This window comes from Canis lupus, chromosome 19 (genome assembly GCF_003254725.2).
Source record: "Canis lupus dingo isolate Sandy chromosome 19, ASM325472v2, whole genome shotgun sequence".
NCBI lineage: Eukaryota > Metazoa > Chordata > Mammalia > Carnivora > Canidae > Canis > Canis lupus.
The window spans coordinates 1074041-1094721 of NC_064261.1; the positions used below are offsets into that span (position 1 = coordinate 1074041).

The window sequence follows — 20681 nt, forward strand, 5'->3', positions numbered from 1 at the left end:
TGGCGTATGGGTGTCCCCCTATGCAGACTGTGTGTGTTTGGTGACTTTTGCTGGCTGGTTGGAGCTTTGGCTCTGTATGTTCATTATTCTTTCAAACCATGGATTTTCATAGAAAGAATTTAAAAATTAAAAATAAGAAAAGGAAGTAAAAAAGAAAAGAAGAAAAAAGAAAAAAAGGAAAAGAAAGAAAAGAACAAAACCAGAAAGAAAAAAAAAAAAACAAAATAAGACAAATTTTAAAAAGTAAATCAAAACAAAAAACAAACAAAACCACACAACACTGCAGCTTGTTTTCTGTGCCCTAGCACCACGGGGCAACGGGCTGGGCTTGTGGACTTGGGCTCCCTGAGGTCGCAAGATCACTGTGAGCTGGATCTTGCTCTGGTCTGGGCTTTTAAGGTAGAAGGCAGACAGTGTCCCCACAGTTCCTTGGCCCTTTTAGTTATTTTTTTTAATTAAAAAATTTTGTTTTAAGATTTTATTTATTTGAGAGAAAGAGAGAGAGAGCGTGAGCAGGGGGAGGGGCACAGGGAAATGCAGACCCCCTGCTGGCACAGGCCCAAGCCAGGGCTGGCTGCCAGGACCCCAGATCATGACAAAGTCAGATGCTTCGGCAACAAGCTGCTCAGCGGCCCGCCCTGGCCCTTGCTCTGTGCACCAGCACCCGGCCCGTCCTGGCTTGAGGCCCCTGGGCTTGCTGCCGCCGCTGTCTCCCTATGGTCATGGGAACTCCCACTTTCGGCCTCAGCCCCATCTCTTACAGCTTCCAGGCCCTACTCCATCCTCACTTTCAGGAGGGAGGGAAGAGAAGGTTCCCGCAGCTCCTCGGCCTTCTCAGCCACGGCTTTCTCTGTGTCTCGGCGTGGCTAGACGGCACCGGGCCCACGAGCAGGCATGCAAACCCGGCCTTGGAGTATCCGAGCCCTACTCGGTCGGGGCTTTTCAGTCCCCAGAGCCCCTGAGCCTTTCCAACCCTGGCCTCCTTTCCTGGGCCTCAGAACAGCCACACACGCCGGTGAGCGGGTCTGGGTCCCTGGGCCCCGGGCCCCCCGACGTGGGAAGCCCACTGGGAAGGCTGGCCTTACCCTTCGGTGCCCAGGCCCGGCCCGGGTCTGAGCTCTCAGGGTGGGCTGGGAACGGAGCCCGTGTCCTCGTCCCTCTGGCCCGGAGAGCCTCCCGGCGGCTCCTCTGCCCCTGGGCCCCGCTCTGCTCTTGTCTGCGTCATAGGCTGGTTGGTCTACACCACGCTTTGCCCTGTGTCCAAGAACAGGGGGCCCTGCTGCCGGGCCCTCCCCCCATTCTCAGTGTCGGGGGGGGTCCCTGGGTTGCTGCAGCCCTGCCTCTCGCTCTCCTCTTGGCCTTCAGTCTTGGGTCGCTCAGTCGCTGTTCTGTGGATTGTTCTAGCATCAGGTGTAATTTGGCACGTTCCGTGGAGGGTGAGCTTTTGTCTAGGAGCGTGGTCTGCCTCTGCTGTTCGTTCCCTCTGCTCCTCTCTCCCAGTCGGGAGGAAGGTCCAGATGGAGATCAAACAGTTTAATCTGCTTTTCCAGTTGGCCGCGTTGGCTGTCTCCTTGGTGCAGCGCAGATTCCGTTGCCGGCACCCGAGGTATCCTCTTTGCTTTTGATTTCGGTCCAGACGTTTGTCTTTCTGTTTTGTTAGAGGGATTCCTGTGGTGAAAGATGTGAGGTCACCCATCTCTGGATCGGCCCAGAACCTCTCCTACATGCGACTTCTAATTCCCTTCAGCTCCCTCACTGGGATAACGGCGTCAGGGTGCGCTGGCATGTGTAGACGACGTCAGTCCAGGTTCAGAGCTCGATCGTTATCCTCCGTGGGTTCTCTTTAGTGGGGCTCCCCGAATGCGCTCCCCTGGGGTCCTAGCACGGCGACATGGTGAGCGCGTGCCCAGGGGCAGGACTGTGCTGACACGCTGGCTCTCTAGAAAACAAAAGTCCGAATTTTTAGTGTTGGCCCGTTTTCCCGGGATAGGCACCCGCACCACGGCTGGCTTCAGGCTACCAAGAGGACGTCACCACGTGCGGATACCCCGGGAAAGGCGCGGCTGAGCCGGCCCAGCTGTCTCAGGGAGCGGCGGCGGCCCCCAGCCCGGCCGAGGGCCACCCTCACACTCGCCCAGGGGCGTCTGAGTCTTTGACACTCGTCTCGGCTGCTCAAACATAACCCCGGCTCCTGAATCTCTTCCTAGAAAAATTGGGATTTTGCAGTCACGGCTTCCCTACTGCACACATTGGACATCTGCAGGAGCCCGGCCTGGAGGTGGCAGGCCCTGAGCAGCCCTCTGATTGGGTGGAGACAACTGAAGCGAGGACAACGCGAGACAGTGTTTCTAGACACAGCCCTTGAATCTACTAAATGCTTAAAAAAGCTAACTTCTATTTTTTTTTAAGATTTTATTTATTTATTCATGAGAGACACAGAGAGAAAGAGAGGCAGAGACACAGGCAGGGGGAGAAGCAGGCTCCATGCAGGGAGCCCGACGCGGGACTCGATCCCAGGACCTGGGATCATGACCTGGGCCAAAGGCAGGCGCTAAACTGCTGCGCCATCCAAGGATCCCCGCTAACTTCTATCTTAGGAGTTTTGTGTAATTATTTTACTCTGCACGTCTGACCTACCATCTTAGAGGGCGATCTGTGGTATCTCCTAAAATCCTTCCTTTCAAAAGAAGCAGCCTTTCCGCTTCACTCTGCCCTTTGTTTCGTTTCATTCTGTTTGACCCTAAATCCTAAGGGTCCCCTTTGGTGGACCGTAGTTACAGATTTACTGAGTCTGTGGCTCTTTTCCTCTGACGTATTTTTTAAAGTGAGTTTTTTTCGCTTTGACATTTCTTGAAAGGGAATCTTGCAAGTTGTTTTTGGGGAAAACATTATATTTCCAGATAATGCTCCACCTATTGGCTATCTCGAGGGCTTTCCTGTCATCCTCACTCTGCCTGTCTTTCCATGTTTTGAAAGATGATTTTTTAACAGGTGACAGTTGATGGCATTTGACGGTAGTATTTATTGTTGGTGCGTGAGGCTATTCAAGAGTGAAATTTTAAATCTGCATTATCTCAAAATTGATAGAGCTGCTTGAACTTTAAACAACGAGAATATATACCTTTTCTCTTACCATATTATTGTTTCCCTACATTATACATGTCTCTGATTTAAAGCCGTAACATGCGTGTTTTCCTGAGCCCATAGTCCCTAGTAAGGGACTCGGTAGGCCATCACTAGGGTTCTTGTAGGCTATTGACTTTCTCTGTTTTCATTTAAAAATGATTTCCCAACTACCACCCACATATTGCTGTCGTGTCTTTTTCTCTAATATTTAACTATTTCTTTTGTTTCCTCTCTCTGGAGGGTGCTAATGTCATTGCGATGACGATTACTCTGGTGCTCACTCACCTCTTTTACTACTTCCTACACACGAAGATACACAAAATGCAATAAATAGATGTTTCCGCTATGAGAAGTTTTAACTACTTTTCCCAAGGAATAGATCCTAGGCCTCTCTAAACTTTCTGCTGCTAAATCATATACCTATCAATTTATTTGGGAGGGGGGTGATTAAAACCACTGGTCTCTGCATTTTTCTCTGAAATGTGGTTTACCACATTTACAAGCTTGCCTCAGATTTAGTGGAATTAATTGTCTGTTTTTCCCAAAGTTGATGGTATCAAATCATCTGGGAGCTTTTTAGAAATTCGAAATACCCCAATTATACCGACTGAGATTCTTGAGTCCCCAAGTAATTCTGGAATGCAACGTATTTAAAAACGACTTGTTTAATGTATAAATGGGTTCACCTTTTTAATTATTCACTCAATAACATTTTAACCTCTTACTGCAGAGAAGGAGATAGGATAGTGTACAGTCAGACAAAGCTGATTAATGTAACGATATACAAGTAGATAACCACATAAAAAGCCCCATAACATACATGATATGGGAATTCCAAGGGGGGAGAGCTTCGGGGGGTGTGTGTATGAGGGGGCTTTGTGGGGTTGGTGAAGCTCCAGTGGGCAGCCACCTGATGAACGGCCCCTCCAGACAGAGGGAATTCCCAGAAGCCACAGAACAAAAGCCGTTCTGAAAACGGCCGAGACAAAATTCACCCCAAGAATGTCCTGAACTCCAGCCCGAGGAGCATTTTTACATTTTTATTACATGACTAAAAATAACACCTCTAGAAATTCCCTTTCCCAACATGACTTTCGACCTGAAGATGGTTCTGACACTTTTTACACAAAACTACATTTCCCCTGTTGTCTGTGTTCCACAGAGAGTTTGCAGGTTATAATGACCACATTCTTCCCACTACCCTCTTGTCTTCAGCTATTTCCGATGCCACTTTGACCAAAGCCCTTGTTATCAAATCATTCGTTTACTTCCTTCATTATTTAGGTATCTGGCTTTGGCAAATAACACGTTGTGCTATTGGAGCCTCATAATATCTGGGCAGTGGGCTGTGATGGGGATGGCCAGCTGGCCCTCAGCAGCCCTGGCTCCCTCCCCAGGTACCGGGTTATGACTGTTTGGCCTCATTGCACTCAAGGGACTCCTGTGACACTTCCAGGCCTGTCCTCTAAAAGGCTCCCACGTGCTCCTCACTCCCTCTCTCCTCTCATTTCTCTGCTGGATGTCCATGTTCAGGATGACTGAGCCACTTGCCAGCAGGGTAATGGAGTCTCTCCCAGCCCAGATGCCTGAAGGACTCGTAGAACAGGCCTCCTTCCATGCCCTTCTCAGCCAAAAATCGGATCAAGAGATATTACGAACTACAGTGAGATTTCATGGTCAGCTATTCCAAAAGTTATGTTATTAAGTTATAAGTTATTGCCATAACTTATACAGAACCCAGTATTTTTTAAGCGAGTGAATTAAAGGATAAAATTTGCAGTTCATATAGGCACAGGTTTTGTCTTCACTTCTATCTATATAATATTTCTGTATTTTTTTAGGTGGTTGCAACTCTTGTCTGTGAGCACGGGGCACATAGATTGGTCAGGTTCCAAGAACAGAAAAATGCATACCTGATGGCAATCGGGAGGTTAACTAACAATAGTGTACTTTTTATTTCAACACCACTGAGTAGTTCTGTTCATGCGTTGAAGGAACCTTAATGCAAATGACCCTACGTTGCTCAACAGTTTTAATTTTACTTCTTTGTATAGCTATGGCTTAGGAATCGAATTCATTATTAGAAGTCAAGTAGCCAAGTGTTAGGAGTCTAAATTATCTCTAAAGGGACAGAGAGATCTTGTTTCGATAGTTTACAAAGGGTTCAGTAGCAGAACCAGGACTCAGAATCTGGATTTCCAGGTTCCCAGGTTTGTAAGAGTTTTCACTGTTCCATTTCGGAACAAAGCAGAAAGAGAAGTTTTCCTTTCCAAACACTAACGTCTGCGTTTTGTACTGGGTTCCAGATTTCCTTTAAAACGATGGCCTAGCGTAGCTCTATTTCCCTCTGGTGAGAGTCAAAGAGATGTGGAGCTTGTGATCTGAAGAGAAAGAGGCGGCCGTGCCTCTGATTTAGCAATTCTCGTCTCTGCTCTGGTACAGCAGGTTACCTAGAGGATGGCAGGCTGGTGCAGAATCAAATTAGTAAGTGTCGGCGGTAGACCTAAGAGTCTTCGGGGCTGGGTTTGCATGCAATGATTCCAAGGTGCTGATATTGGGTATTTAAAAAGGGAGCATAAAGAAAACCTGAAATGTTAGGGGTATATTCAGTGGGAGAACAAGGAAGCTGCAGGAATACCCATTTTGACTCAGTATTAAAGAAGAACTTTCTAGCTGTCAAAGCTATCAAGAGATAGAATGTCTGATTTTCTTCCTGAGATAGTGAGATACTGAGCCCAGGATCATTGGCTGTGACATCTCGGTTAGCATATGGGGTGGAGGGGATGTAAAATGGCACATGAAGGATCAGACTCTGACATTTTTTTCTTTTTTTCTTTTCTTTTCTTTTTCTTTTCTTTTTTTTTTCTTTTTTTTCTGACATTTTTTCCACAATGATCTTTACAGTCCCTTTCTAGCTTGAGATTCTGAGATATGCATGTAAAGTTTGCCATTTAATAGTGTATTTTCTTCTCAATGTATCATCTCTCTAGTAATACATGATTTTTCAAAGAATTGGGAAATTTTTTAAAAGGTGAAAAAAAAAGGTAAAAATCACACGGCCGTTTCACCATCTATATAATCCGGTTTCATAGCTGCAAACACAGAATAGATGCCAGTTAGTTTACAGAAAAAAAAATAATAATTCATCTGAAAACGTTAGGGAGGGCTGACTTTTGTCTCAGGCAAAGTGTGTACAGCACCAATGACCTTCAACGGCTTTAGGGGCCCATTAAAATATGTTCATTTCCTTTAAAAATTGAAGAAAGAAATAATTTTTACTTGGAAAACATTTTACTACATGATATTATTATGTTTATGCCAATATGATCATGAGCTATAATTATATACATACACTTCCATATATATGTATATGTGTGTGTGTGTGTGTGTGTAAAGAGAGAGAGGGGGAGGGAGGTGTGCGTGTCCCCGCACACTCACAAAGACAGAAGGGCTGACGAAGGCCAAAGTGTGTAGGATCCATTGAAGTCTTGGAGCTCCTGAGCGGCCCAGTCAGTAAGGCCTCCAGCTCTTGGTTTCTGCTCAGGTCATGATCGCAGGTTCCCAAGATCCAGCCCTGCGTGGGGCTTCGGCGCTCAGTGGGGAGTCTGCTTGAGGTCCTCTCCCTCTCCCTCTGCTTCCACCCCCATCAATAAAGAAAATCTCTCTCTTTTTTTAAAGATTTTATTTATTTATTCATAAGAGACACAGAGAGAGAGAGAAAGAGAGAGAGAGAGAGAGAGGGAGAGGGAGAGACCCAGGCAGAGGGAGAAGCAGGCTCCATGCCAGGAGCCCGATGTGGGACTCGATCCCAGGACTCCAGGATCATGTCCTTAGGGCCAAAGGCAGGCACTAAACCGCTGAGCCATCCGGGGATCCCCAATAAAGAAAATCTCTAAAAAAAAAAAATCCTAATGAACAAAGGCTCGCGTGTGGGGCCACGTGCTGAGCCGAGACCAGCCAGCCAGATGCACACCACTCCACAACACGCCACCAGTCACCAGCTGAGACGGGCCCGGTGGCGGGTCCCCGGGCCTGCTGCCTCAGGGAACAGGAGGGCAGGGCTCAGGAAGGAGCTCAGGTGCTGTGGGTCGTGTGCTTCTGAGCTGAAGCCCTGGGCAGCAGGGTCCCATCAGAAAAGCCAAGGTCACACGCTCGCGCCCCAGCTGACACCCCCCAAGGGTGCTGCAGGTGCGTGGAGAGTGCTGGCATCTGTCCTGGTGATGGACGAACTCGGCAGGTGGGGAATTTCCCAAACAGAGGTGTGTCCCAAAGGGTCCCAACAGCCAAATCCACCAAACAGAAACTCCTGCCAGCACACTGCCAGCATCCGGACTTTCTGGTCGGCATAGTTCTGTTTTTATTTAGATGAAAGCTGTAGCTTCGGTTACTGAATACGGATCGTCTGATTGATCCTGTTAACACTATGGGCGTTATCTACTTCGATGTTTTAATTTGATGATTTAATTCTTATCAAGTTTTTCATTTGATGATTTAATTTTTGATGATTTAATAACAGCACTCTGAGATAGGCACTATTGTCACTGCTTTTCCATTTTACAAATGAGGAACTGAAGCTTAAAGAGGCTAAGTAACCTGTTCATAGAGATAGTCAAGGATTAGGGAGAATGAGACTTTATGCTTAGTAAAATCTTACCTGCTACACTACATTGTTATGTACAAAAGATACGACTTTAAATCCTACTTTTTGCATTTAACATTTTGGTGTAAGCCTCTTTAAGCCTGAATTCTAAAATTCTTTTCAAAGGTTACATAATATTCCATCAAATTAATATCACACAACATTTTTAAAGACTTCTCTTTCTGCGTATTTAGGCTGCTTGTCCATTTTCCTTTTAAGTCATATCCTAGGAATTCTTTGCGTATGTAATTTTTTTTATATTTAGGGTTACTTCCTTAGAATAGAAGCACAGATTTAGAACTACTGGATCAAATAGTCTGAGAACATTTTTTTGAGAAGCTGGCACCACACCTTTATTTACTTTAGTGATGAAGAAACAAGCTCATTCATTCTTCTGTTCGACATTCATTACATTCGTTGTGTATCTTCCATGCACTCATCATGGTACCTGTAACACCAGGATGCATGTTTGATAGTCTCTTATCAAAAGGTTATCACAGTTTCATGGTGTTAAAATAGGGTGGGCCCTAAATGAGCATCTTATGTTAATTATATAGGGTGAAAACGCTTCCTAGATTTTTTGGGACACGATAGGAATACCTTTGGCGCTCTTAGGCGTTGTAGAAAAATGGCATTCAAAGCAATCTCAAAATGGCACCGAGCATGAAATTTTTCCTCTTCATTGCCAATTTGTTAAAGGAAATATGGTCAACCATTGTTTTAATGGTTATTTCCTCGAGTACTAATGAGGTTGAATGTTTTTCCGCATGTTCATTAATGAGTTGTTTCTTCATTGTGAAGTGTCCTTTGATGTTTGGGTATCCGGTATATATATAAAACAGATTTAGGCGCATTGTATTCGTTGCAAATAATTTCGAATCCACTTTGCTTTAAGGTGATTTTTTGTTTGTTTATTGTTTTTGTTTTTTTGTAGAGAAGTTTTTTTACTTCAATCTACCAGGCATTTTCTTTCTGATTTCTTTTAGCACTTAAAAGCTTCAGAAGTACAATTAGCCTCTTCAGAAAGACATACAATCAATTCCGATTTTATTTACTTTTTATGTTGCATCTCTTTGTATTTAACTCCATGATACATCTGGAATTTGTATCTACGTCTAATGGGACTTATTTTACTCTATTCCAAAAAGTTAGGCAATAATCTCAACATTATTAAACAAATTTTTATGATTAATTTGTGGGGTTCATTTTATCATGCGCTGACTTTAGATTTCCATCATATATGCATCCATGGAGTCCTGTGTCCGTCTGTCTCAATTTCTACCGTAATGAGAATAGTTATTAATTTTTTTCCATCAAACTCTCTGAGGGCAGGAATTGTGTTGTCCCTTTAAGGGACATGGTGCTTGGCGTATGACAGGCATTAAATATTTGTTGAATGAAGGCATAAAATAAGATGTTTCTGGAATTAGCTATATTTTTCCACTAATTTGTACATAATTTCTAAGCCAGCTCTGCCTGTGGTAAATGTGTCTTAACAAGGTACTTTACCACTAGAGCAAAGTCTCTTTAATATTTGAGTTCAGAATTTTTATTATGATCCATGACTCTTCCTTTAAATGAACTTTAGAAAGTCTTAAAAGGTTTCAAAATTCCTGCCATTAAAAATTTGATTGGAATTATGCTAAAAATACAATTAATTTTTAAAGAAGTGATATTTGTCTTGTAAATACTTTCCTACTCTTGCATTTGTCATAGTTCTTTATTTCTGTTTATAGCTTTTCATAATTTTCTTTACCTAATTATTCATGAGTAGCTTGTTGGTTTTGCTGTTACTGCTATAGTGATTCAAGATTACTAGTGCTATCGGGAGTTGCATTCATTTATTTTGAAAATTTTAAATTTCTGTTTATTGCTATATAAGGAACGTGACTGTCACAAATTTATCTTGCATCCTGAGACTTTTCTTGAATCATTTTATACATTTTAATAGAACTTTTAATAGTTTTTTAGTTAATGTGAAAATCATGTTGAGAATAATCTCATTGTGAGCCAAATTTTACTTTGCCTTTACAATAAGGGAAGGAAATTGGGGAACAGAAGTAAGAATTTGAAAACCTACTTTTGGAGGTAGAATTAAATTCCATATTTATTCTAGAGACAATTATTATAGATTCTAATAGCAGTATGTATACCATATGTGAGGCCATCTTTTTTTTTTTTTTTTAGATGTTTTTGAGATTTACTACTAGAGTAATGCATAGTTATATTGTAATCTGGAAGGCTCACTTTTGGACAGAACAATGAATTTAAAAACTCCTCAAATATTTGATTCTCTCCATTGGCACTAACGAGTGGTTATTTTCTATGTATATTTAGATATTTGGAGTATTAGTTTATATTATATTTTGCTAGAAAAGCAAAAGCAGACAAGTTCAATTTAAAGGGCAGAACTTCGAGATCAACAAAATCAACGGTTATAAGTTGTACATGTCTATGTTGATTGATGAAACCTGGTCGTCATCTCCTCCCTACTCCCCACAAAAAAAATATCTTAATATTTTTTATCTTAATTTATCTTAATTTTATCTTAATATCTTAAATATCTCTGGGATCTATCCCTTCCTATCCTTACCACCACTGCTTTAAATTAGGTCTTGCTCATCTCTTGCTAAAGCTTGTAATAGCCCCCAAATTAATCTCTCTAATGTCTTGCTCCTCCAGACTGTATTTCTCACAGGTACTCAATATTCTGCATAAAACACAAATTTGACCATCTTATTTCCTTGCGTACGATCTTTATAGTTTCAGGGCACCTGGGTGCCTCAGTCAATTAAGCAACTGACTCTTGATTTCAGCTCAGGTCATGATCTCAGGGTATAGGGTTGAGCCCCTCAACAAGCATGGCGGTCATGGGAAGTCTGCTTGGGATTCCCTCCCTCTTCCTCTGCACCCTCCGCCCCCATGCTCACTTGCTCTCACTCTGAAATGAGTAGATAAATCTTTAAGAAAAAATAAAATCTTTGTAGTTTCAACATCTTCTGGAAAGCAAGGTCTAATCCTCAGCATGGCATTCAGGGCCTTCCCAAAAAGGCAGCCTGGTCTAGTGGTTATGAGCATGAGTCCTAGAACTGGACTGTTTGGGTGTGAATACAGGTGCTGCTCCTAGTAGCTCTGTGGCCTTTACTAAACATATACAACAGCCTATAAAATGGGTAGCTTTTATTAATATTACGCAGTTTCTCCTTCACTTCCCGCACTTACTTTCTGATTGCTTTGCAATCACCCAAGGACATTTTGCACTTTTGTTTTTTTTTTTTTTTTTTTTTTAAGATTTTATTTATTTATTCATGAGAGACACAGAGAGAGAGAGAGAGGCAGACACCCAGGCAGAGGGAGAAGCAAGCTCCATGCAGGGAGCCCGATGTGGGACTCAATCCCAGGTCTCCAGGATCACGCCCGGCCAAAGGTGGTGCTAAACCGCTGAGCCACCCGGGCTGCCCATGTTTCTATTTTTTAACTGTCGGATGTTTCAGGAGATGAATGTGTGAGTTTTCCCGAACTGGTGGGGACCTTCATATCAGACAATTTCTTGATAGACACAGCATGCTCTCTCCTTGGTCCTTTCTAAACCCCATTCTGCTCAGCTCCTGCCTTTGGTGTAATCCCCCTGATCCTCTCACTGATGGGGGAGCTCTTTTTTTTTAATAATAAATTAATTTTTTATTGGTGTTCAATTTGCCAACATACAGAATAACACCCAGTGCTCATCCCATCGAGTGCCCCCCTCAGTGCCCGTCACCCACTCACCCCCACCCCCCGCCCTCCTCCCCTTCCATCACCCCTAGTTTGTTTCCCAGAGTTAGGAGTCTCTATGTTCTGTCTCCCTTTCTGTTATTTCCTACCCATTTCTTCTCCCTTCCTTTCTATTCCCTTTCACTATTATTTATATTCCCCAAATGAATGAGAACATATAATGTTTGTCCTTCTCTGGAGCTCTTGACCTGGACTCACTCAGGCTGTCTGGGAGCAAGGCACCCGAAGCCCAGCTTCCTTTCACGGGGCGACATGGAGAAGGCAAATAGCTAGCTCTGAATCTAGCTATATCCCCGTCACACCAGGACACTGGCGTAGGAGACAGAGAGTCAATGATGAAAGTATCATTTGGGGCAAAAAAGGGAACGGATATAGGAACCAAAGAAGGCACCGACTTCTATAGCATAAAGTTTTTTTTTTTTTTAATATTCCTTATTTTAATTCTAGTCAAAATGTTCAATTTAGCTTAACATCCAGAAATTGTTCAAAATAGAATGTTTACATTTTCAACTTAAAAACAAATTTTTATGTCCTAAATAAGGCATAATGATCTACTCAATCAAGTATTGTGAACATGGTGATAAGTGTTAAATTAGGCTTTGGGTTGGTATTAACTCCGTGGGATGTTTATTCAAGGTGACCATACGCTGTAGCGGGTTTGGGTAAAATACTAGTTCTTGCTACGTGATGAGAGCTGACAAGGGATAACAGCATAATGGAGATGAAACGAGCCCGAGATAGGCTCACATAACACGGTTGGTCCTTCTGCATCATAGACTTTTATTCCTTGGGTTTGCACAATGATGCAGTTTATGTCTGATACATTTCATCATCACTGTGTGAGTTGTGGCCCTTGCTCTGTAGGCTCTACTTCTATTTTTGAAAGTTATTTCAAGCGCTTGTTTGGACACAACAGATCCGATGAGACTACGTTGACCTCCACGTCCGCATTGCAAGGTAGACTCATTGCCCTTGCAGGTGTAATGACACCTCAAGATATCAAGAGATGTGCGGTCTGTTTAGGTGATAAGAGCAAGACACTGTCATCCCCTGTGCGTACAGCAGAGCACGATGCTGAGCTGTGGGTGGGTTGAAAGGAAGATAAGAGAATGAAGTACAGTTTTGTTCAAGGATCAGAATAGAGCTACTAACTCATACGCCTAATGGCAATGACTAATCAAAGTATTTTTTGCAAAGTCTACCTAAATAAAAGCTAACTGTCACAGACTTCCGACTTTTCTACACAGCTTAAATTTATTTTTATTTTTATTATTTTTTATTTTTTTTAAAGATTTTATTTTTTATTCAGGAGAGACACAGAGAGGCAGAGACACAGGCAGAGGGAGAAGCAGGCTCCAGGCTGGGAGTCCCATGCGGTACTCGATCCCGGGTCTCCAGGATCACGCCCTGGGCCGAAGGCAGGCGCTAAACTGTTAAGCCACTGGGGCTGCCCTAAATTTATTTTTATATAAGTTTCTACACAACTTAAATTATTTTTATCTTTTGTGTTTAGGAATCAGTACGTGGTTCACATTTTCTTTAGTAGCAACTGAGCGATTAGATTCATGCTTTCTCCTATCCTGAAACTATTTTTCTAGCACTTAGCTTAAAAGCAACTCTGGTTCCGTCAGGCTAAAAATTTAGATATCTTAAGAAAAGTTGTGATAAGGTGTTTTATTTTCCCACAATTAAGCAATAATTAATTTAAAGCTGATACTGTAGTTTTCAGGCCCCATACTAAGAACCATTTAAAATGGTGACAGATATATGAGAATTTAAGTGGGAAAACTTGTGTCCCATCTGCATTATTGACAAGACTAGAGGAAAGTTTGCTTTGAGTAAAGTGTAATGGTTGAAGAATAACTTTAACAATAAAATTTATTATTATTATTATTATTGCTCTCTCTTTAGCAGATAAAATGAAATCTTGGTAATTAATAATAGATTTGCAATCTAAAAATTATTCCTGATAATAAAGTTTAAAAATAAGAATCAAAATAAGAAAAAAAGGTGGCAATTTTTAAAAAAATAATAACTTTATTTTTTATTGGTGTTCAATTTGCCAACATACAGAATAATGTGGCTCTTTTTGGTGCCCTTACTGAACGACAGATAATCACGGATATTTTGCTCAACAGTATGACGTAATTGGCGAAACATATAAAATGCCCAGCCTCTGGAACCAGGTCATTAGGTTCAAATTTAAATACTGACACGTAAAGTAGACATGGGACTTTGAGGTGCCTCCTCTTCCTTTGCCAACTTCTCTGTCTAGGAAAGGCGGGTAACAGGAGTGCCTACCTCACAGCTGGTTATGTTAGGGGCGGGGTCCCCAAGGTCACCTGCAGGCTCGATGATTTGCTAGAAGAACTCACGGTTTACTACAGTGAGAGTAAACAGGTTATGATCAGCAAAGGGGAGGCAAAGTCCCTCTGCCAACGTCCTGATGTTCCTTTCCAGTGGAATTCCAGTGGATTCCAGTGGAATCCCAGGGGATGAGCTTAATTCTCCCCGGAACGTTGTGTGACAATTCACGTGACGCGTGGTCCACCAGGGAAGAAGCTCAGCCGAATTTTGTCTCTAGGATTTTAATGGGGGCCAGTCATATAGTGTCGTTAGGGGTCCGGCACCGAGCCTGCAGCTCCCAGCGATGAACCTCAGCTCCTGGGGCTTTAGCCTCCCTGCCCCCAAAGCAAAAACAGGTGTTCACCGTAAATGGATCTGGGCAAACTGCAAGAGCATAAGCCAAGGCACCGGGGTCCAAAAATTCTCTTACCAGGCGGGCTATTCCAAGAGCGCAGGGGTTATCTCAGGAACTGGCCGAAGGCTGGTCTTGAAGACAGGCTGTAAGTTGGAATGTGCAGGGGTTGAGTCAGGCAGGCTGTTGAGTCGACCGCTGCCTGAGCGTAAGGTATAAGGAGTGAGTGAGCTAATCCACGTAGCCTAGGATACAGTGCCTGGCTCGTGTACGCAGAGGAATAGGGGCGGCTTGGAGTCTTCCTAGCAGAGGAATACAGGCGAGAAGCAGCTACGGCCCCAGGACTCCCGGTGGAGGGTCCTCAGCTCTGGAGTGAGGGGCGTCATGGACATGGGGGATAGTTTAGCTAGGTCTGTTTTACTGAGAAAAGTTCCCAGTGAAACACGTCCTAACGGTGTCCTTTGCCCTCTACAGAGCTCTGAAGTCAGCAAAGGAATAACTGAAGAGCGCGGCTGCGTGGCGAGTGCAAGAGTAAGGCAGGCACGAGAACGACTCTCCGCCATTAACTCATGATATTCATTTAGGTTGAGGATCCTTGAATCCTATAAATCCCTTGGATAAGGGCTAGATGAATCCTATAGCCCTTATTATTAGAAAGATGTGTCACAAAGATGCTAGTTTGGCGTCTTCGAATATGTGGGACCCCAGGCTGTAGATGACGGGTGATCACATCCTAAGAGGGATTGACTTCTGTGTATTCACTGAGTTACTTTTGAGAGTTTCAGGTAGGCCAGGCCTTGATAGAAATGTGAAGCGATTAAATAATAATTGTTTATTAAACCGACGCATAGTCGTTAAAAGCTTGTGATACGGCAAACACTCACCTGTGAGGTAGTTGGTGATTTTATGGAACCGAACGAAGCAGGATGGCCCGTCGCTGCCCTGAAGGGGGCCCCCAGTCTTGCGGAGGGGACATGGAATGAATAAGCAAATATCAACCTATGAATAAAAACCGTGATGAGCGCCGTGAAGGGGAATGCGGGCGATATCAGGAGACAAGGGGGGATCTGTTGTGGGCTGGCAACCGGAGGGTGTTTCGGAAAGTAGCACTTAGACTAAGAGCTGCAGTCTGGGGGGGAAGTGTCCAGGAAGAGGGAACAGCAGGTAATTGGTAAGAGGATGACATGGCGACAGAGTCACAGTTGTAGAGGGAGACCCCAGACGACGCCGAGTTGGTAATTGGGTGAAGATGCGCACGGGAGCTGGCCCGTCCCACCGGGACCTTCCTGCGCACTGGGGCCTGTGGCCCGGGCCTGCGGGGTGACCTCGCGCCCTTGGCGTTGCCGTGTCACGTCCCTTGGTCTCTTCTCCTGACCCCCGGGATACAGATGCTCCCGGGTCTCCCGCCTGCCCCCCCTTCCTCACTGGCCCAGGCTCCGTGGAGTGTCTCCCCGTCCTACAGACATCTCCACGTGCCCGCCCCCCCTAGCACGAGTTCCAGCACGTGTTCCGCGTCAAATGGTCTGGAATCAAGGAATTTTGAGATTTTTCTGAATACTGTCACACTTTCAGGAGCTTTGATGTGAGAGGTTTAGAGACCCTATAATAAGCAGTAAATAAGCAAACAAAGCTCGACGTCTATGTCCACGTACGTGTCGTCGCCTTTATCTGACCTGGTGTTTCCCAAAGCTGGTTTCGTGTTGGAATTAGAAAATGTTTCTAATTCAAATATGAATTTGAAGAGGTTCCTTCGACTTCCTAGGCTGGCCTGCTTTTCGGTAATTTGACTTACTCCTTGGCTGTGCACATCAGATTATGTTGGGTGATTTGCTAATTTACCGAAATCCAGATAATTCAAGCTGGAAGAAACAAATCCGTTTGCTTCAGTGGTTTAGTTTTTTTCAAGCAGAAGATTTTTTCATGACCTGAATTCTATGGTTCATTGCTCCAAATCCCAAGTATACTTTTCATGTGAAAATAATACGGAGTAAGGGCTTCCTAAATAATTCTCATCATCACTATCCATGATGTTTGCTCTCTTAAGTCAGACAAAATAAAGTCATAAAGAAAGTTTGCATCTCAGCTGCTCTGAACCTTATTCCTTTGCGTTGAAAATGCTTATTCTCCTTGATTGGTAAAATTCTCATAGTTTGAAAGAATCTTACAGTGACGAGAATGACTTGGGGTAGCGCCTCGGGGTGATCTGACTTCATATACTATGTGGAGATTCTCTATTTATGGCAATGAAAGTTTCTTTTTTAAAGATGTTATTTATTTATTCGTGAGAGACACAGAGAGAGGCAGAGACACAGGCAGAGGGAGAAGCAGGCTCCGTGCGGGGAGCCTGACGTGGGACTCGATCCCGGGACCCCGGGGTCATGCCCTGGGCTGAAGGTAGATGCTCGACCACTGAGCCACCCGGGCGCCCCAATAAAAGTCTTGAGAAGCCAGGATATCAGACTTAACTTACACTTACTCCGGAGGACGGGCGCTGAGAAGCATCTGCACGGAAGGGCATCGGCTTTTTTAGATCAATCCAGCGTCTTTCAGTTCCGTTAACTCTTCTTACAACAACAGTAAGAAAAACACATGAACAGTTGCCCAAGATTTCATAACTTAGAAACAAAAAGCCTCGATTCATCCCCAGAAAGACAAGAGACAGCTGTCCTTTAATCGCCATTCTTGCCATTTGCTTTCTCGTAGAGAGGTCTCAAATTTGAAATCTAATTAGAAATCCTAATTGAAGTGGCTAAAGAGAGAGAGAGAGATCCACATGAAAGTAGGGATAACAATAGGAAGTGGTGATATCTCAGCCCGATGGAAGGAGCTGGCCTCTGGGGAAAAAGTCATCTGGCACGAAACTGAACTTTGCTGTCTTCTCCCTCAGGAGGAATTTTCTCTGCCAAATGACTAGTCTTTGAGTCCTCATCAATTGTGGTTTTTCAGGGTAGAAACAATGGTTAAAACCATAAAGTCTTGAGGCCTGTGTTGAATCCCTGTCCCCTAACTTATTCCCTGCCTGACCTGTGGCACGTTTCCTAGGCATTTGTAATCTCAGTTTACTCACCCCTAAAATGGAACCTTAAAAAATATATATATAAGTAAATAATAAATAAATAAATAAATAAATAAATAAATAAATAAATAAATAAAATGGAACCTTAAATCCCACTCAACAGCGTTTCTGTCTTTCCACTTGCACACTGGCCGATACACAGGACGGGTCTAGATTTATCAAGCTCTTGAAAGGGAGAAGAGAAAGAAGTCACGGGAGACAGAAGTAAATTTGAGAAAACACAAAATAATATCCGGCAGTGAATATTACAAATACGAGACATTCAGAAAGTGCTTATTGATTCTGTACCACCGGAGGCAAAGACCCAGTAGCAGACTCCTTGATCCTTCTCCTCGAGCTTTTCCATTTTTCCCCATAGATCTGTGGGTTCTGGTCTTCGGGTCGCCGCCCCACTGGAAAGCAGAGGGACATATATCATTTCTGAACTACCGCACTGTGCATGCTGTTGGGCACGATAGGTGCTCGCGTAGCCTTTGCTTGATGGGGTGGAGCAGTGAGCCCGCCGGGAGGAGGGCCGGGAGGAGGGCCGGGAGGAGGGCAGCGCACACTGTCCCGGCTCCTGGTTCACAATCACCCCGTCTGGCCTCCGGAGCGGGGCCTCGCCCTCCTGTGATGATGCACTCAGCGAGAACGCACCGCTTCCTGCTGCCTCTCCCTGGGCTCCGCTCCCATCAGATTAGCCCATTTCCTGTTGCTGATGCATCTCCTACATTGGGAGCTTTTTCTCTTTGCTTTCATGACCTTGATTTTCAATATTTTCTTCTTTCTTTGTCTTTCAGTCTTGCTCTCTTCTTTTACCGCTATTCTCCTCTCGCTTTTATCTATCTGCACATTTTTGTTGTACAAACCTCTCCACGCCCAATTACATATCATGTCTGTTGAAGCAGTCGCAGGAATCTCCCGAGACACTTCTCTTAGCTGTCTGGCTGGCCGGCTGTCTGTCTGTCTGCTTTCAGGCACCGCCCCCGGTTGCCCATCGGTGGGAAGGAACCCGAGAGACGGTGGGAAGGAACCTGAGAGCCAGTGAAAGCTCAGCTCTATATGCCAGTGGCTCTTTTCCTTCCAGCCTCTACTCCATCCTGTTTGCTTTTACCAAAAACTCTCCAAAGAAGTGAACCTCCGGCGGAGTTTACCGCTTGCTTCCGTATTGGTGTCCAGGTTACTGATGAGATGAATCAGTTGTCTAAGTCCATTTGGGTTTCTTTTTTTTTAAGATTTATTATTTGTTTATTTATTTATTTATTTATTTATTTATTTATTTATTATAGACATAGGGAGAGAGAGAGAGGCAGAGATGAATCAGTTGTTCAAGTCCATTTGGGTTTCTTTTTTTTTTTTAAGATTGATTGATTGATTGATTTATGATAGACATAGAGAGAGAGAGAGACAGAGAGACAGAGAGAGGCAGAGATGAATCAGTTGTCCAAGTACATTTGGGTTTCTTTTTTTTTTTTTTTGAAGATTTATTTATTTATTTATTTATTTATTTATTTATTTATTTATGATAGACATAGAGAGAGAGAGGCAGAGATGACTCAGTTGTCCAAGTCCATTTGGGTTTCTTCTTTTGTTTGTTTTTAAAGATTGATTGATTGATTGATTGATGGTAAACATAGAGAGAGAGAGAGAGAGAGAGGCAGAGACACAGGCAGAGGGAGAAGCAGGCTCCATGCAGGGAGCCCGACATGGGACTCGATCCCGGGTCTCCAGGATCATGCCCTGGGCCAAAGGCAGGCACCAAACTGCCAAGCCACCCAGGGATCCTCCAATTTGGGTTTCTGAATGTGTCCTTAGTTTTGGTGGCCGCGTCCTCAGAGTCCGGGGTGGGACTCTGCACCCAGTGGTCCATGTGTTCTGATCCTGAGACACCTGCCTGCAAACCCGTCTCCTATGGAACCTACTCTGGGTATCCCTCCTCACTGATGATTTGGACACACACGTGATACTGAAGGGGCAGCTCTCAGCATCCTCTTCTACTGCTTCCCCACCCCTCACCCCAAACTCAAGAGAGCCCCTATTTAGTGATGCCCATCAGATCAGACTTGAGCTTATCAATTAATTCTTGGTAATTGGACTCTCACTCACTATAAATCAATATTTTTGTTCCCAGTTTCTTCTTCTTAGTCCTTCATAGAACAGATTCTTTTGCTTCCTTTCACGATTCTACATTCCACTTGATTAAGTTCACATTGATTATTGGACAAAGCATCCCACTTCCAAAGCATCTTCCACTTCTCTAGCTGTGTTAGTCATAGTGAATATCGTAAATTAATAATTCTAGTAATATTTATTGACCACTTGCTATCTCTTCTAATCTCTTTCTGTTTCTTTTATATTCACTATTTAAAAATCTACATTCAGTAAAATGCATGCTTTCTGGTGTACAGTTCTAGATTTTTTTTGACAAACACGAACAGTCATATACTTCCCACTACTCACTGTATTAAGATACAGAACACTCACCTGAACATCTTCAGCCTCCTGCCCCTTTATGGTCAGCCTCTTCTGCCCATCGCCAACCATGAGAAATCACCCATCTGTGTTCTGTTTCCATAATTTACATTTTTCAGAATGCCATAGAAATTGAATTATACACTCTGTAGCCCTTTGAATCTGGCTTCTTTTCCTTACTATAATGTGCTTAAGAGTCATTGAAGTTTTGTGGGTATCAATGATATATTGCTTTTTATTACTGAGTAATATTCCATCTTATGGTTGTACTTAAGGTGATTTACCAATTCATCATTTGAAGAAATTTTAGGTTTTTAGAAAATTTTTAGAAAAATCAAAGAAATTTTTAATTTTTAGTTAAAAAAATTAAATATAGGTTTTTGTGTGGCCATAAATTCCATTTCTCTTGGGGAAATAAATAGGAGCAAGATTGCTGGATGATATGGTAGGTGTATGGTTAACTTTTTAAGAAGCTGATAGATTTTTTTTTTTCTAAGTAGACATACTATTTTGCCTTCCTATAATCAATGTATAAGAATCCCCATTGGTTCACATACTTGTCAAAGATTGGCATTGCCAACTTAAAAAATATTTATTTATTAATTTTTTTTTTAAATTTTTATTTATTTATGATAGTCACACACACAGAGAGAGAGAGAGAGAGGCAGAGACATAGGCAGAGGGAGAAGCAGGCTCCATGCACCGGGAGCCTGATGTGGGATTCGATCCCGGGTCTCCAGGATCGCGCCCTGGGCCAAAGGCAGGCGCCAAACCGCTGCGCCACCCAGGGATCCCCTTAAAAAATATTTAATTATAGCCATGCTAATACATATATAATAATAACCCATTATGATTTTTATTTATCTTCCTAAGGATCTACAGGGCTAAATATCTGTTAGGGAGAACTTATATCTTAA

At 43.3% G+C, this 20681-nt stretch overlaps 1 protein-coding gene across 8 annotated transcripts in view; it reads left to right on the top strand.

Moving 5' to 3' along the window:
- Window positions 1–20681, top strand: part of INPP4B (inositol polyphosphate-4-phosphatase type II B) — a 707387-nt gene that overhangs the window by 327873 nt on the left and 358833 nt on the right. For 7 of the 8 annotated variants that reach the window (XM_025462335.3, XM_049097162.1, XM_035702058.2 and 4 more), the window contains exons 1-2: window positions 14059–14241; window positions 14712–14768. The exons of the other annotated variant lie outside the window; for it this stretch is intronic. The gene's annotated coding sequence lies outside the window, so the exon portion shown is untranslated. Of the gene's footprint in view, window positions 1–14058; window positions 14242–14711; window positions 14769–20681 lie in introns of those variants that run through there. 8 annotated transcript variants of the gene reach the window in all.